This window comes from Ostrea edulis, chromosome 4, assembly GCF_947568905.1.
Source record: "Ostrea edulis chromosome 4, xbOstEdul1.1, whole genome shotgun sequence".
Lineage (NCBI taxonomy): Eukaryota > Metazoa > Mollusca > Bivalvia > Ostreida > Ostreidae > Ostrea > Ostrea edulis.
In genome coordinates, this window is record NC_079167.1 from 52,827,305 (window position 1) to 52,838,863 (window position 11,559).

General features: G+C 34.4%; 1 long non-coding RNA gene across 1 annotated transcript in view; it reads right to left on the reverse strand.

Moving 5' to 3' along the window:
- LOC125669775 (uncharacterized) overlaps nt 1-9,923 on the reverse strand; it is a 42,480-nt gene extending 32,557 nt beyond the window's left edge. Inside the window, exon 1 of the long non-coding RNA XR_007368022.2 lies at nt 9,834-9,923. This is a non-coding gene — a long non-coding RNA (uncharacterized LOC125669775). The remainder of the gene's footprint in view (nt 1-9,833) is intronic.
- Between the last annotated feature and the right edge of the window lie 1,636 nt (nt 9,924-11,559).

Sequence of the window (11,559 nt, forward strand, 5' to 3'; positions counted from 1 at the left end):
AGAAACGTCAAACGTACTGTGCGACTATATCTGCCAGAAGAGGTGTAAATCAAATGTGAATTCTAAAAAATTCTGAAGAAATGTTAGTAAACTTGAAATCACAAAACTTTTCTCAAATCAACAACATCAAAACGTATGACTTTTCAACTCTTTACACGACCATTTCTCACGATAAATCAAAGACTAAACTTTTTGACATCATAGACAGTTGGTTCTTCAACAAAAATGGAAAACGCAAATATTCACATCTAGTGATCAGTCATCCAAAGAATTACTATGTTAAGCGCCACTCTGATTCCACGCACAAGTACTCTGAAGTTGAAATAAAAAATATGGAGTTCCTCATTGACAATATCTTCATGATCTTTGGTGATCAGGTCTTCCCACAGTCTGTTGGAATTCCCATGGACACAAATTGTGCTCCTTTGTTAGCTTACTTGTTTTTATATTCCTATGAAGCATAATTTATTCAAAAACTTCTACGTGAGAAGAAAAAATTTCTTGCTGTGGCTTTCAATTCGACATTAAGATATATCGACGATGTATTATCGATTAACAATAATAATTTTCATTCATATGTCGATTCAATATATCCCAGTGAACTCGAAATAAAGGACACCACATAACCGTCCATTTCTGTTTCATACTTGGATATTTTATTGAAAGTAGATATTAACGGCAAACTAACAACTCAACTTTATGACAAACGGGATGATTTCAACTTCTCCATTGTCAACTTCCCATATTTATGTAGCAATATTCCATTATCACCTGCATATGGTGTTTATATCTCTCAACTGATTCGATACGCAAGAGCTTGTTCTGCGTATGGTCATTTTTTGAATCGAAGCAACGTACTGAAAAACAAGTTGATGATGCAGGGGTTCCAACATTCTCGTTTAAAGTCAGCATTTCGCAAATTCTATGGTCGTTATAACGATCTAGTTTGCCAATACAACCTATCATTGGGTCAAATGCTGTCTGACGTGTTTCATGCCGATTGTTAGGCCGTTCTTGGCACACTGATTTTGACTACGGATAACTCCTTTACCTGATCAAGATATAGGGCTCACGGCGGGTGTGACCGGTCAACAGGGGATGCTTACTCCTCCTAGGCACCAGATTCCACCACTGGTATATCCAGGGATCCGTGTTTGCCCATTTTTTTATTTTGTATTGCTTATTGATCACTGTTCGTTATCTTCGTCTTTCATTGGACACATCCTCAGAAAAAAAACATAACAATGACCAGAAACCACTGGGGAAGAACAGTAGAGAAGGAGAGGGCAGAGAACAGATGATTTTCTTGGACTGAGGGGAGGGTTGCGGCTGCGGACAGAGGTGGTTGGAGACGCCACAAGTCAGATAGGTAACAGATTAATAATAAGGTAGATATCCCCATTATAAGGAATCCAATATCCCTATAATAATGAATTCAATATCCCTATTATAAGGAATTCAATACCCATATAATAATAATAATGAATCCAACATTCTTATAGTAATGAATCCAATATCCTTATAATAATGAATTCAATATCCCTATGATAAGGAATTCAATACCCATATAATAATAATAATGAATCCAACATTCTTATAGTAATGAATCCAATATCCTTATAATAATCAATTCAATATCCCTATAATATTAAGTTCAATATCTCCATAATAAGGAAATTAATATCCCTTTAATGATAAATTCAATATATCCATGATAAGGAATCCAATATCCCTATAATAAAGAAATCAATATCCCTATAATAAAGAAATCAATATCCTTACAATAAAGAATTCTATACCCTTATAATAAGGAATACAATATTTCCGTAATTTGGAATTCAGTATCCCCATAATAAAAGATACATACGAATATCACCATCAATAAAGGATCTTGAACGAGTGCTTATGGCGTATGAAATTTATGAAATGAGTTGCCGGTTTTAACATTTCCCGCGCCTTGGCGAGTGTGGCACGAGTGTAAGATTCTATTTATCACTCAACTGTCAACAACGACATTCTTAGTTACTTTCCATGTCATGTGATTGTTTTCATGTCGAGGTCAGCCTAGCCTGGAAAATCTCCTTGAGCGCAAGAAATAAGATATAAAGATAAACACGTCAACGCGATAGCTAAATTAAAATCTTAAGTGATATCAACATATTACAACAATGAAATAGGAATAATTATGATAGACTTGAATAACGTTTGTAGTAAAACTAGAAAGTTGACAATAAGTAGTTTTATATCCCTATTTGGTATCCTCCTGTCTTAAAGAATTCAATACCCCCATAGTGTGAGCTTTAATATCCCTATGGCGTTTAACAGAGTGACGTCTCCATCGACAAGGGCTTGTTATTTACGAGTAAAGTGAAAGTCATAGGTCTTTTGGATATAACCTTAAAAACGGAGGACCTGTCTCACGGTAGGCTTTGGCAAGAGAGAAAAAATCCTTCTGCCACAGCCGTAAGCGTCAAGTATAGATTCAACTTTTTGGCACTTCACCTACAGCTGGTGACGTCACTATATGGGTAAAAAAAATCTCGAATGGAACGTAAAACAACACACATAAAATGAAAATGGATTGAACAGAACGTATTCCACTGAAGAGGTCGGTGATTTACAGCATTGTACCGAATGAGCACTGCAGTAACAGATAACAGCAGGGTTTGATTGTGTGCTATGATCGAGCAAATGAGAAGTTATAGTCTTGCTTTGACATTTGATACAGCCATCATTGTATCACTTGGGTACACTATATCTTTGGCAATATAATCGTTATAGATCACAAAACATGTATAGTGTATGTATGATATTTGATAAAGGAATCCAAGTTTCAATTCTAACTCTCATAATTACGTATACATGTATTTGTATGTGAAATAAATAATTAAGAGAATTCCATTTCAGATCTAGTCTTCATAAAAAATAACTGAGGTGAAGTATGCGGACATGAAGCATCACAGTATACACCCTCGTGTATTTTCACAAGTGAACTTTTCCCCCTTATATTTATATTCTGTTTTCTCTCTGTCGGAGTTCCCAGCCGGTAGAGTAGACGTACATGTGTACTATATTTATCTGTACTTCTACACTCATTGTTTACATGTGTACTATATTTATCTGTACTTCTACACTCATTGTTTACATGGGTACTATATTTATCTGTACTTCATCACTCATTGTTTACATGTGTACTATATTTATCTGTACTTCTACACTCATTGTTTACATGTGTACTATATTTATCTGTACTTCTACACTCATTGTTTACATGTGTACTATATTTATCTCTACTTCTACACTCATTGTTTACATGTGTACTATATTTATCTGTACTTCTACACTCATTGTTTACATGTGTACTATATTTATCTGTACTTCTACACTCATTGTTTACATGTGTACTATATTTATCTGTACCTCTACACTCATTGTTTACATGTGTACTATATTTATCTGTACTTCTACTCTCATTGGTTACATGTGTACTATATTTATCTGTACTTCTACACTCATTGGTTACATGTGTACTATATTTATCTGTACTTCTACACTCATTGTTTACATGTGTACTATATTTATCTGTACTTCTACACTCATTGGTTACATGTGTACTATATTTATCTGTACTTCTACACTCATTGGTTACATGTGTACTATATTTATCTGTACTTCTACACTCATTGTTTACATGTGTACTATATTTATCTGTACTTCTACTCTCATTGTGTACATGTGTACTATATTTATCTCTACTTCTACACTCATTGTTTACATGTGTACTATATTTATCTGTACTTCTACACTCATTGTTTACATGTGTACTATATTTATCTGTACTTCTACACTCATTGTTTACATGTGTACTATATTTATCTGTGCTTCTACACTCATTGTTTACATGTGCACTATATTTATCTGTGCTTCTACACTCATTGTTTACATGTGTACTATATTTATCTGTACTTCTACACTCATTGTTTACATGTGTACTATATTTATCTGTACTTCTACACTCATTGTTTACATGCGTACTATATTTATCTGTACTTCTACACTCATTGTTTACATGCGTACTATATTTATCTGTACTTCTACACTCATTGTTTACATGTGTACTATATTTATCTGTACTTCTACACTCATTGTTTACATGCGTACTATATTTATCTGTACTTCTACACTCATTGTTTACATGTGTACTATATTTATCTGTACTTCTACACTCATTGTTTACATGTGTACTATATTTATCTGTACTTCTACACTCATTGTTTACATGTGTACTATATTTATCTGTACTTCTACTTTCATTGTTTACATGTGTACTATATTTATCTCTACTTCTACACTCATTGTTTACATGTGTACTATATTTATCTGTACTTCTACACTCATTGGTTACATGTGTACTATATTTATCTGTACTTCTACACTCATTGTTTACATGTGTACTATATTTATCTGTACCTCTACACTCATTGTTTACATGTGTACTATATTTATCTGTACTTCTACTCTCATTGTTTACATGTGTACTATATTTATCTGTACTTCTACACTCATTGGTTACATGTGTACTATATTTATCTGTACTTCTACACTCATTGTTTACATGTGTACTATATTTATCTGTACTTGTACACTCATTGTTTACATGTGTACTATATTTATCTGTACTTGTACACTCATTGGTTACATGTGTACTATATTTATCTGTACTTCTACACTCATTGTTTACATGTGTACTATATTTATCTGTACTTCTACTCTCATTGTTTACATGTGTACTATATTTATCTGTACTTCTACACTCATTGTTTACATGTGTACTATATTTATCTGTACTTCTACACTCATTGTTTACATGTGTACTATATTTATCTGTACTTCTACACTCATTGTTTACATGTGTACTATATTTATATGTGCTTCTACACTCATTGTTTACATGTGTACTATATTTATCTGTACTTCTACACTCATTGTTTACATGCGTACTATATTTATCTGTACTTCTACACTCATTGTTTACATGCGTACTATATTTATCTGTACTTCTACACTCATTGTTTACATGCGTACTATATTTATCTGTACTTCTACACTCATTGTTTACATGTGTACTATATTTATCTGTACTTCTACACTCATTGTTTACATGTGTACTATATTTATCTGTACTTCTACACTCATTGTTTACATGTGTACTATATTTATCTGTACTTCTACACTCATTGTTTACATGTGTACTATATTTATCTGTACTTCTACACTCATTGTTTACATGTGTACTATATTTATCTGTACTTCTACACTCATTGTTTACATGTGTACTATATTTATCTGTACTTCTACACTCATTGTTTACATGTGTACTATATTTATCTGTACTTCTACACTCATTGTTTACAACTGCTGTGCGTTCATGAGGAAATACTATTTATGTAACTGTAGAGATATCAAAGGCAAACACATTGGAATTGCATCTAAGAGATTTCCATCTATATCAATTGAGTCTATATTGCTCGAGAATTTTTCATTCATATGGAGACGTCACCATTGCCGGTGAAAGGCTGAAAAATTTAGGCCTATGTTCGGCGCTTACGGCCTTTGAGCAGGGGGGGGGATGTCTTTATCATGCCACACCTACTGCGACACGGGGCCTCGGTTTTTGTCGTATTGATTATATGGGCTGTACTTTTGTGCCTAATATTATACAGTTGTTCGCGTTTTTTAGGTCAATATGATGATTTAGCTATCCGACTAGTACAATATTCACCGAACCCTCTGGTCTCGATGAGTAATGTACTTCAAGGGTTGTTGAATTATCGTATTGACCGAGAAAACACCAATCGCTTGCAAAGTTTACAAAGTGACACCTAGTCGTCCACAGTCTGATTAAAACCAGCCCCCCTTCTCCTATCGTCGTCATAGGAGAAGGGGGGCTGGTTTTAATCAGACTGAGTCGTCCATCGATGTTTACAGCTTAAGTGCAAGACCCAGTCGAATCAGTCTTCATAGGAAGAACAACAGATAATAACCAGTTGTGTCAAGTTGGGAATTTTCAATTCTATTTGGTCCGATGTTGGTAAAAATCAATGTTATATTCACCTCAAGGACACGTGAAGGTGAATACAACGTTCTATTTTTCTAGCATGTTTGATCTCAGCCAATCAGAAAGCCCAGAATCATTCAATCATATAATAAACTAGAATACTGTATTGATTATGTGAACAGTATTTTTGTCTACACAAGAATATTTTATTGCATGCGCAGTATTTTGTGCCCAATTTACAAAAGTATTGCATTTATCATCTAGACAGTGCTGGCATATTTTTCTTAATCTTTTATATTACGGGTTACAAGTGTTTTTCTGTAATAAACCTATGCTGTCTCATTTTATTTCACGATGAAAGCACAGACTTTTCAACTTGATCCCCCGCGGTGGTCTAGAGGTAGAGCGTTCGCCCCGCATGCAGAAGGTCGGGGTTTGAATCCCAGTCGAGACAGACCTAAGTCGTTAAAACAGGTAGTGTTAGTTCCATCGCCAAACACTCGGCATCAGGTGTGAATATCACGGGTCCTCGGAAAGGACCTTAAAAACGGATGTCCCGAGTCACAGTAGGTGTAGCACGCTAAAGAACCCTCACTGCTCAATGGTCGTAAATTTGAAGCCCTTCACCGCTATTTGTAACGTCTCTATGTGAGTGAAAAATTCCCGAGAAAGACGTTAAACAAGACACAATCAACTTGATATAAGGTACTCATGTTTTAACACAATATAACTATAGGACGATATCTGCATAATCAACGAAATTATCCATGATTCCATTGTTTTTATACCTCCGTAATGCTAACAACCTACACATTCCCTAGAGAACAATTCGTGTTCAGACCTTATTTATGTAAGGAGGTAGTTTTTATTCTGGATTCCTGTTTCATTCACCCCGATGTTTGAGTGACATATATTAAAGATTAATTATGGATAATTTTGATAATTAGATAATAATTACACCTCCGTGAGTGTGGGTAGGTATCTGCGTGCTCGTAGATATTTGGAGTGAGCAATGTTTTGGGAATGCAAAGTGTATTGCTGCTATTATCAAACGGACCGGAGAATACATACTGGTATACCTATATGTAGCGATTTTAAAGAAAGTATGACGATATGGTATATGTATCTTCCTTAATCAATCAAATCTAAGGTCCCATTTCTTCAACTTTCATTTAGACGATTCGCTTCGGTCTTTGATTATGACAGATCACGGATAGTAATCAAAATGTCACCGCTGGATACCAAACAATATACTTCTATGATTACAATATTTTATACTACCACAATAGTCTAATAATAGATATCTGTATGTAAGGGTTAGTATAAGGAATCTATGGGATACGTATACCCTCCCCCCCCCCCCCCCCCCCCCCCCCCCCCCCCCCCCGCACTACAGGTATGTAGAAACGTCATGCTACCAGCTGAAAGTATTGTGCACAAGGTCATAGCAGTGTAAGTTCTTCATCGTATGATCGCCTAACTTGATTAATAAAATAAAATAACATGTTTTTGTTAGCATTTTGTTTTACTTGTTAGCAGTCTTTAATCATTTCCCCCAAATACGTCATTTCTCTGTTTGTATCTTAGTACCAATCTCGGCTGAGATTCTGTTCGGCTGAATATTTAGACGGACGTCTTCACCGAATCTCGGAGCAGTCCTTCATAATTCATGTCTGGAAATTTACTTTCAGCTTCGGTCGGTTCTAGCAATTAATGTGCACTTAGGTGACACTGCTGTTCACTTCAAATAAGTTAGTTGACTATTGAACCAGCTCTGTATCCCTATAAATGCTGCATTACTTACCGTCTAAATATGTAAATTCCATATAATGAACTATCACTATATTTTCCGTTCAAATGATAACTTCCATTTCATCTCCCAAAATTAAAGAGTTCCTATAGTTTATTTTTAAAATTAGCGAAATACAATTAGATATGTGGATATACTATGTATCAGTGATTTGATAAAACGGACTATAGGAACTCTTCAATTTCAGATAAAATATTATGACATAAAACTCGGGCGCGAACTTAAATTTACCCGGGGGATCAGTATTAGCGTTGGATAAACAAGAGCTAAAATGCGGGTTTAACAAAGATACTGCTTGATAAGTGCAAACTTAAGTTTTAAAACACTGTTTGGTCAATAGGGACTTAGAATGGGTTGCTGTTAAACTAACAATTTATATTTGATTGTAAAAAGGAGCGAACAAGTCTATTTTAATACTTTTCTTAAAAGATGTTGTCATTCAAAAATCACGTGATGCAAATATACATTTAAAAGTCCAACTCAACATGAAGAAACCTTTGAATTCCGGATGATCTGCATAGTGCACTCGAGAGCAAATTAATGATTTTTATGATTTTATTGATAAGAGTACAAACACAAACTAACAAAGAAAGAAACCAAACGAAAAAACAACAACAACACAACACACACAATGAAGGTGCGAAAAATTACCTGTAGTGCCTCTTTGACGCAGTATTAACTAAAAAATAATTTAAACCCAGAAACGTAAGGAAAATGCCTTTGCGAAGGTCATGAAAAAGAAACATCAAAGTTGTAAGTTACTTTCTTGAAGTAATCCATTATGCGGTAATTTGTAAATGGTGATAATTCTAATTGCCATTTTGTTTTATATATCGTTGGGGCATCCATTCTTGCTTCATCCTCTAAAAGAAATCGTCCATTTAGCTAATCACAAAGAGAATAATAATACAATCAAGTTTCGCTTTTTTATTTGCTGCTTACATTGTATAAGCCTGTTCTCCCAGACAATCAAAGCATCTGCATCAAATCCCCAGAACATAATAATCAGTGAAAATATATATATAAAAATATAACATATTTTATAGATTGCTTGGTCAACTAAAATACCGATGCATCTCTTATAGTAATTATATACCTCCTCCTTTAATCTAGCGCTGAAAACGCCTACAATTCAAAGATGGAGACTGTGATTCTGTCATAGCATACCGAAGATAATGCATTATGAGAGTAACTGTGTAAGAAAAAAGTATACAAAGCACAGTCCAATGAACATTACTGTGTTCGTGGCATCTCAACATTCATACCAATTAAAGTGCGGTAAAATATACGGAATAGGTGAATGCTGAATACTATGTCGTACCATGTATACTGCGCCAGGTATATTAAAAATGCATAACTTCTTCAAATATAAGTAATAAATTGTGTAGGTGAACGTGAGAGCATTTCTTTTATTTACTTGGGTGTTCCTCTCGCTTATGGCTTATTGCAGTGAGGAAGGTGAAGATGTACGTCATACTAGTATCATCTTTATAATATATGAACAGACTGTATGCAGACATGATTCGAAGGAACGAATAACTTCTCAATCATACCTATTACGCCTCTTAATTACTCACGGATCACGAAAATGTTCACAAGGGATTATAGGGCACTAAAAGCAGTACATAAAATTGTTCCATAGAACACTGTATCATTGATCTTATGCAATATGGATATCGGTTAAATATAAATATCGGCTGATAATCTCCATAATTCATAATTTCACATATTACATATAGATATAGATAGATAGATAGATAACATTTCTATAAATGGGAAAAAATCAGGATAAATATCCGCTATCCAAAACACGTTTATCCCTGATGTGATAAAATGTCAAAATTATTTAATAATTTTTAATTTTGGTGACTGCGTCTAGTTAAAAATAAAGCTTACTTGTATACGAAAGCATAATTCAAACTAATATCAGAAGTACATTGATATATACACACTTAGTATACATACCTTGTCTGGTACGTTAACGATGCGACAAAATTTTCTTCAGCGCGAGCTGATAGTCATCACATCCGCTAACACGTGCTTCACCAAGCAGACGGCGGATGTCGCTGTAATCTCTACGCAGACGTACAATTAAACATGGCGGGCTTAATTCTACTCACGGGAAGCAAAATTTCCATTAGTACTAAATATGGTCATGAAATATCAATTATGAGATCGAAATCTACACCGCGGACAGACTAGTGTTTCTGGGAAGAAAAGGTATAGCGTGACCAGTCGATATATGATTTGATCACACGTTTGAACCTTTCGTTATTATGGCAACATCCAGTGACATATAGAAGATTATTATTTTGATGTCGACGATGTAGAAATTGATTCTAACTGTCAAGCTCGGATTTCTTACCACAAAAAAAATCTCAGGTTAACGGTGTGACTGTCAACGAGATGCCATGTTTTATGAAATATATAGCTAAACCTTATTTTGTTCACACACATACAAACACACGCATATATATATATATGTATATATATGTATATCTATATATATATATATATATATGAGAGAAAATGAAACATGTTGAGTTATTTTGGGCTTTCTGATTTTTCTTTATTATACTATTACTTATGTGGATATTTACTTATGCTTTGGAATATACGGATTGCAATTTCTTGGTAACATTAAGCCAAATCAATAGATATTTCCTACATATACCTTTTACTTTCACTAAGAGTCACTGTGCGAGCCAATATTGATTTACATTTATTGATAAACATCTTTTTTTTTACCACGCGATAATTTTTCCTGACTTGATGTATGAAGATCATGGCTTGATGCGAAGAAAATTGCTCAGAAACAAGGTATTGTGAAATTGTTATATTTTTGGAGGGTGAACTTTTGGGTTTAGTCAGGTAGGGGCATACCCATGATAATTGCATTGTTCTACCACGAAATTTACTCCCCCCACAAATATGCTTATTAGTTGGGTGTTTTTCAACCCAAGAAAAATTGGCGTTAAGAATAATTATGATTCTATAGTATTCACCATAATGTTTGGCAATCACCCCCCCCCCCTCCAAAAACCCAATTAAAATATAAATATATTGTAATGTCTTCTATTTACAGTACAAACAAAAACAATCAGTCTTTATTCCTATGAAGTAATTACTGAGGTTGTTCTTTAAAACATTTTCAACTCGAAAGATATATTTTGTTGAACATAGATGTTAACGGCAAACTAACAACTCAACTTTATGACTTCAGCCTCTCCATCGTCGACTTCCCATACGACAAATAAGTTGATGTCACAGGGGTTTCAACAGTTTCTTTTGAAGTCAGCATTTCGCAAATTTTATGGTTGTTGTAATGATCTAATTTACCAATACAACCTGTCCTTGCGTAAAATGCTGTCCAAAAAGTTTCATACCAATTGAAGTCGTTTTAAATTTACACTGAATTTGACTACGGATTACTCTGTTTACCCGATCGAGATATAGGGCTCACGACAGGTGTGACCGATCGACAGGGGATGCTTACTCCTCCTAGACACCTGATCCCACCTCTGGTATGTCCAGGGGTCCGTGTTTGCCCTACTCTTAATTTTGTATTCTATATAGGAATTATGGGATTAATCAGTGTTCTTTATCTTCTATTTTTCATGTACTTGAATAGAGAAATTCAAATCGAACAAAATAGGACCGAATTTTTTCCAGCTTTCAATTTGCTTCCATA